Source organism: Chinchilla lanigera, unplaced genomic scaffold (genome assembly GCF_000276665.1).
Source record: "Chinchilla lanigera isolate Chin_1 unplaced genomic scaffold, ChiLan1.0 scaffold00010, whole genome shotgun sequence".
NCBI lineage: Eukaryota > Metazoa > Chordata > Mammalia > Rodentia > Chinchillidae > Chinchilla > Chinchilla lanigera.
Window position 1 is genome coordinate 11,899,563 of NW_004955411.1, and position 6,644 is coordinate 11,906,206.

A 6,644-nucleotide genomic window follows, 5' to 3' on the forward strand; every position below is an offset into this window, starting at 1 on the left:
TATATATTTAACCTCTAACATATCTTTCCCTTTTGCTCCATCCTGAGTATCCACCTAATTCCTTCCCAAGATTTGACTTATATTTCCTCTTGGTTTAAGCACTATGATAGATCTGTTTGCCCAAATTGGGAATGATCATAGACCTGAAAACCACACAGCTCCCTGAATAATGAGAGATGTGAGGGAGCAATCTCCATTTAGTGAAGTAAATGTGACACTCTCACAGGGAAAATTACAGCCTTTGAGGAAGCCAACCCTGGGCTTTGCGGGTCTCCTGTGGCGAGATTTTAAGACCCAGCACTCAGTGGACTGGTGAACTAGTGGGGGCTTGTGAGAAAGGGGGCTTTAGGGGCAGGTAGAGATGCAACTATAGTTTGGTGCTGAAATGTTCTCAAAGGTCCAGGTTTGAAGGCTTGATCCCAACCCATGCTGCTGTGGGGAGGTGGTGGAACCGTGAAGTGGTGGGGCCTGGTGGAGGGAAGTTAGGTCACAGGAGGCATTGTCTTGAAGCGGGTATTGGGGTCCTGGTTCCTTCCTGTCTGTCTCTCTTTGCTTCATAGCTGCCATGAGGTGACTAGGCCTCCTCTGCCACATGCTTCTACGTGATACATTGTGCTACCGCAGACCTAAAGTAATTCAGCCAAGCAGCCATGAACTGAAACCTCTGAAACCGTGAAGCACAATAAATTATTTCTTTTCTTTTCTTTTTTTTTTTTTTTTTTTGTTTCTCATTTCAAATTTATTCAAACTTTAGCGGCACAAATTATCCAGTACAAATTATTCAGGTTGCAGATTATCAAAAGATCAACTCAATGAAGTCCACATTAAAAAACAAAAACAAAAAAAGACATAAAATGACCCCCCCAAACAAGGAAAACAGCACAAAGGATATTCACCAGCCAAGTCTCTAAAACTTAAATTTTGAGACAGAAAGGAAATAAATTTATACAACTCACTCATCCACTTTTGTCTTCATCTTTTCCAGGGCTTGATTCATGATCAAATTTTTTTGTTTTTATCATGTACATGGTCATTTTCTTGAGCCTTTGATTTTTGTTTTTCATTTTCCACTGAGGATCCGGTCTTCTCATCCTTCTTATTTTTCAATGTGGAGGATTTTAATCCACTGTCTTGGCTGCTTTGCTTTATTTTTGAGAATGGACTTTGGTCTCTATCAGCCTTTTTCCCCCTGTTACTATTTGAGCTACTGTGATCACTATTTTTAGAGTATATTCTTTTTTCACCCTCAGAATTCTCTTTTCTGTGTGAGCTCTTACTTTCTTGGTTTCTATGTTTGTCCTTGTTTCTGGTTTGACTTTCTTCTCTCTCTGAGCTCTGAGAATCTCTCCTCCTCATTCTCCTATCTTTACTTCTCGATCTTCCTGTGCTCCTCTTCTATCTTGGTGTCATGACCTTCCTCTTCTCCTGTACTCCTCTCTGTGTCTATGGTATTCCTTGCTTCTGCTGCCATCTCTGTCATGGCTTCTGGATCGCACTGTTCTGCTCCAGTCCCTACTTCTAATTTGTTCCCTTGTTCTACTATTGTAACTGTGTTTACCTTTAGCCACATCACGTTCTGTACTCCTGGACTGTGCATGTCTATCCTTTTCTTTACTTTTATGGTCATGCTCATTACTTTTTGATTCTATTTGCTTAGACTTCTCTTTACTTCTGCCTCTATTTTGGTCTTTTTCTTTAGAATCAGGTTGCTTTTCTTTTTCTTTAGCATTCTCATGATCCCTTTCTTTGTTCCTTGACCTCAACCTCTTTTCCCCATGTCTGTTGTGTTTTGAATCTCTTTCCTTACTCTTTGATTTCTCTTTGATCTTACTCCTACTTTTAGATTTTGCCCTTTTTTTCATTTGCTTTTATTATACTTTTCTTCTTTTTCTGAATTTCTTCTGATTTCTCTCTCTTTTCTGTCAGATTTATGACCTTTAGCTTTCTTTTCCTTTTCATTTTTTCTGTTTGGGCTTTCAGACACATGCCTGTGATGAGTTATTTTTCTTTTACTCAAACTGGGCTCCTTTGATTTTCTTTCATTTCATTTAATTCACTCTTATCCCTTTAGATCCATCTTTCACCACTTGATACCCTCATTCATTGAGCTCTCTGCATCTCTTGCCTCCAATGTGGAGAAGGCTCATTACGTCTGAAACGATTCCTTTATCTGGATCCTTGGTCCTCTTCCTTTAATTTTCCTGCCGGACCTAGTAACTAAGAGTTGTCTCTGGTATGAAGCAGGTTGGGAGTTAGGTGCATTACACTCTCTCTTGTTCTCTCTCTCTCTGTTTTTCCATTCCTTGTCATCAGCTTTAGGTGGACTTTTTCTCATGAGGAATCTATTTTCAGGTATAGGAGGTATCTCTTTTGGACAGGCAGTAGACTGGGATTGTGCTTCAAGATTTTCAGCCTCACTTTCACTAGATGCACTTTCCTTGCTTTTCTTTCTCCTCTTCTTTCCTTTCTTGTGATTTTGGGGATTTTTTCTATGTTTCTTTTTTCTTTTCTAGATTTCTCTTCAGAAGCACTTTCAGAATCAGAAGAATCAGAAGAAGACTGAGAATCACTTGAGCTCTCTGAATCACTGGATGGTGAGGAGGAAGAGGATGATAATTTATGCCTTTTTTTTTCTTCTTCTTTAACTTTAGATTTTGGGATCAGCTCTCCACAACTGAGTATCAGTACCTCAACAAATGGTTTTCTATCTCTCTCACAACTTCTTGACCAGAGATGACTTGTCCAAAAACAACATGATGTCCATCTAAATGAGGAGTTGGTTTTGTTGTCATGAAGAACTGTGAACCATGTATATCTTTCCCTCTGTTGTCATTGACAAAAGAAATTCTTTGTTGTGTTTAACAGCAAAACTCTCATCTTCAAAAAATCCTCCATAAATAGATACTCCTCCTCGTCCATTTCAATTAGTAAAGGTCATACTGAATCACTTAATTTGTGAGCTGCAGCACTACCCCAATGTGATTCCAGCTCTGGGGTGGCTGAGATTTAAAGATCACAAGGGAGGCCAGACCCAGGGAATGAGTGAGCCCCTGCGATGCAGCTCGGCAGTGAGCATCTGCCTATTTCTCCTTATAAGTTGTTCATCTCAGGTACTTCGTGTCACACAGTGACAGAAAGCTAACACAGGTAGGGAGTGAGAAGGATGACTTTTAACCACTTGTCAAGGGTCTGGGCTCTTCTGCTGTTTCCTCTGTGGCTGCATACTTGGAAACCATTATGAAAAAAAATTGTAAGTAAGATATAATATAATATGATAAACAATAAAAGTAGGGGAGGTGAGTACATGTTAAAATAGTAACACTAGGGCAGATGAAATACACATGAGAGTAAGATAAAATCTAACCAGAAGAGATGACAAAATAGAAATTTTAAGCTGGGCCCAGTGAGAACTTTCATTGTACATGTATATTCATACTGTACCATTAACTGAACTATCATGATGTAATTCTGAGAAACAGCTTAGGTTAGTCACCATGAATAATCTAGGAGCATTGTCAGATGGTTCTGTTGAATGATAGATTAGCATAAAGCCGGAAGAAATCCCAGAGTATTTTTCCTTGTATCTCAGTGCTTGTACCCAATACTAGCTAGCTCTTCTGAATTCATTTCAATCTGTTCTGTGCGGGAACCTCTCTGACTTGAGAAAACACTGGGTAAACCCTCAGATAGTAAAATGTTTGATTGCTTGGCCTGGCTGGCTTTCATCCTTTTTCATAAAATGGAGTCATCATCAATATCATTAAGATTGTTGATACATGACCCAATTGTGAAATCTTCACATGAGAAATATTTTACAAGATATGCCTTTTGTTTTTTTCAAAATTAAATGCATATTCTTTACCTTTCTGGGCTGGGACTGATCTCCAGGTTTATTTGACCCTTAAGTCTGGACTTTCTTATTGCATCTAAGACCATTCCTTATGGCACCCAATGAGTCTCTACAAGCTATGGATATTGTATTGTATTCCTTGAAAGTAGGACACTGCCTAGTTATGCCTTTGCCATATAGAGATCCAGTTTCTTTTTCTGTTTTGTCACTAACAAACTTTTATTTCTCAGTAAAATCCTCCACAGCTGAAAAAGTGAGAAGAGGTTATATAATTCCTTTAAAATCTCTAAATTTGTCCCCTCTCTTCTGAGAAACTGGCCTCTCCTGGAACCCATTAGAAGTATTTTAGAAGCACCATATTTGGATAATAACTGCTATTTTTTTAGTAATATAAATGTAATGTTCATTTCACTTATAAGAAAACTGAGTTTTAAAGAGATTAAACAACTTGGCAGGGGGTCACAAGCAAGTAGCAGAGCCAGGACACCAACCTACATCAAGCTGATGCCATACCAGCTTTTTCTTAAACAGCATGTTCATGACTGCCTCTGCATTCTCTGGAAATCTGGATTCCAGCCCTATTTTACTAATGGAGAATTTTGCTACTCACCTGAACTATTTCAGATGATTCCTCTTTCTTAGTGAGCGGATATAAATTATGGTACATACAAACAAATATATAATACGTATTATACAACTATATGTGATTTCTGAGACTGTTTCTTAACTTCCACACTGATGTCCCCACACTAGGCCTGGTAACTTTAGAATGATCCAGTTATTGGCAGTGGTCTTGCAGAAAGGATTTGAAAAAAGTCCCTGTGCCTTTTCAGAAAACACATTGGTGAAATAGGAACTGGAATAGCTTGTCATTAAAGTTTCAAATTAGATGCAATGCAAGAAAAAAAAGAGCTCTTTTGGAATTCATAAAGTAACAGAGCAGTTGTGTTATGATATTAACATACACAAGTCTGAGCCTGGGCTTAGAGCTGCAGAGTGAGTTAAATCGAAGACAGCTAAGGTTAGATATTACTTACCAGTGGGGAGCGTAAAAAGAAAAATATTGTTGAAAAGGCTCACGGCAATGTTAACTGGAGAGTTGGTTAGAATTCTAGAATGAACTAGAGAAACAAAAACTGATGATGAAAATAATTAATTCAAACACCAAAATATCAGAATCTGAGGTGTCCAGCTGTGTTGGGGTAGGGTCAAGAGAAGATGTGAGGCAGCCAGGCTCAAAAAGTGAGCAATTATTGAAGGTGCTAAGAGACCATGGACCTTGGCATGAAGATTAAAAACAGAAAGTCAGTCAGGGTAGTGAGTTAGACTTTTGCATTGAAAAACATAGTGGGAATCAAACTAACAAGAAAGATGAAGCAGGCCATGAAACTCTCAACTATGAGTCTAGGAGATGAGGCAGGACCGAGTTACTACTGAGATAATAACCGTAATAACAACCTATAGCAGTCAAGTTTATAGGAGCAGTTATTATCTACTATGCATCATGCAATATCAATTGTGCTGTGGATTTTGTGGGGGTTGTCTCACTCGATCTGTACAGCAAATCGAAACGAATACACTACCACTTCAGTTTTACAATGGGGGACTGAAGCTCACAGAGGTTCCATACCATGACAATAACTTGATGATATTCAATCCCAGCGCAGGACCTGGCTAGCTTCACCCAGTGCAGGCTAAAGTGTGGTCTGTGTAGAACCAATCTTTATTGACTCAGCTTGCAGGTCTGGCTCCTCACACAGGTTGGGAAAGGGCACCCACTTCTAGGACTAGCTGGGCTTGTGGATTAGGGGGATTGGATGAAGGGGAGCTCAGAGCCTCAGCAACCTTGCCCTCCTGTGAATATGAGGGCTTCAACTCTGTGTCAGACCCACCTCACTGCTCCTTTGGTAAAACAAATGGATTCCTCTTCATTCACACACATTGATTTGATTAAAACAAGTTGCAGTTGAGTTAGCTTTTGGGTCAGAGGGAGATGCAAAGTATCTTAAAATTTCAGTCAATTATTAGCAACAGATGCTATTTAATATCTTTTAAAGTTTCTTAACAATGATAATAGCTTGTATTTATATTGTATTTATTTTTAATAAAAATATGACTGTGAGAGAGGGATGGACTTGATTACTTTGTTTTAGAAAGAACTGAGTAATGGGAGATACAGTGACTTCTACACGCCCAGATCCTGAACTATAAACTGCAACACTGAATTCAACAGAGTTCAAACACTGTGTATTTATTCTTATCATATACTCCCCAAGGTCATTATAATAATTTAAATGTATGTTGTTTCTAAATCTTCATTATCTGAAGAATATTTTTCCCTCTCTTTAAAAATTCCCTGCTAGAGCTATTCACATTCAAACCAGTACCCTTTTTTGATATCTGATTTTTGAGGGGAGAATGTTTGCTTTCTCAAATACAATGTTCAGAAATGTTCTGAATTGTTTAAGTGACTGGTTAAAAATATGAAACGTGGTCAAATTACCTAAGTAATAAGATGGGGAAACTTCAGCATATGCACCCTTATTTTCAAGTGTTAAATGGCTATTTTATACAAATAATCATTGCCATCATATCACTAGCACTTCTTATTTATAGCACCTTCAAAAGCTTGCCTGTTTGTAAGAATGGCATTATAAATATATTTCTTTATTTTACTCTCATTATAACAAGAGGAAGTCAATAGTCTAAAGGGTGGCTTTCTATCATGAGGGGGATAAAAACTAAAATCAATAAATCTCCAGATCATAAATGTTGCTATAGTCTGGCAAGGTTG

The 6,644-nt window shown here is 38.3% G+C and overlaps 1 pseudogene; it reads right to left on the reverse strand.

Annotated features, from left to right (window-relative positions):
- Positions 1-761: 761 nt before the first annotated feature.
- LOC102017753 lies at positions 762-2,920 on the reverse strand (annotated as a pseudogene).
- Positions 2,921-6,644: the final 3,724 nt, after the last annotated feature.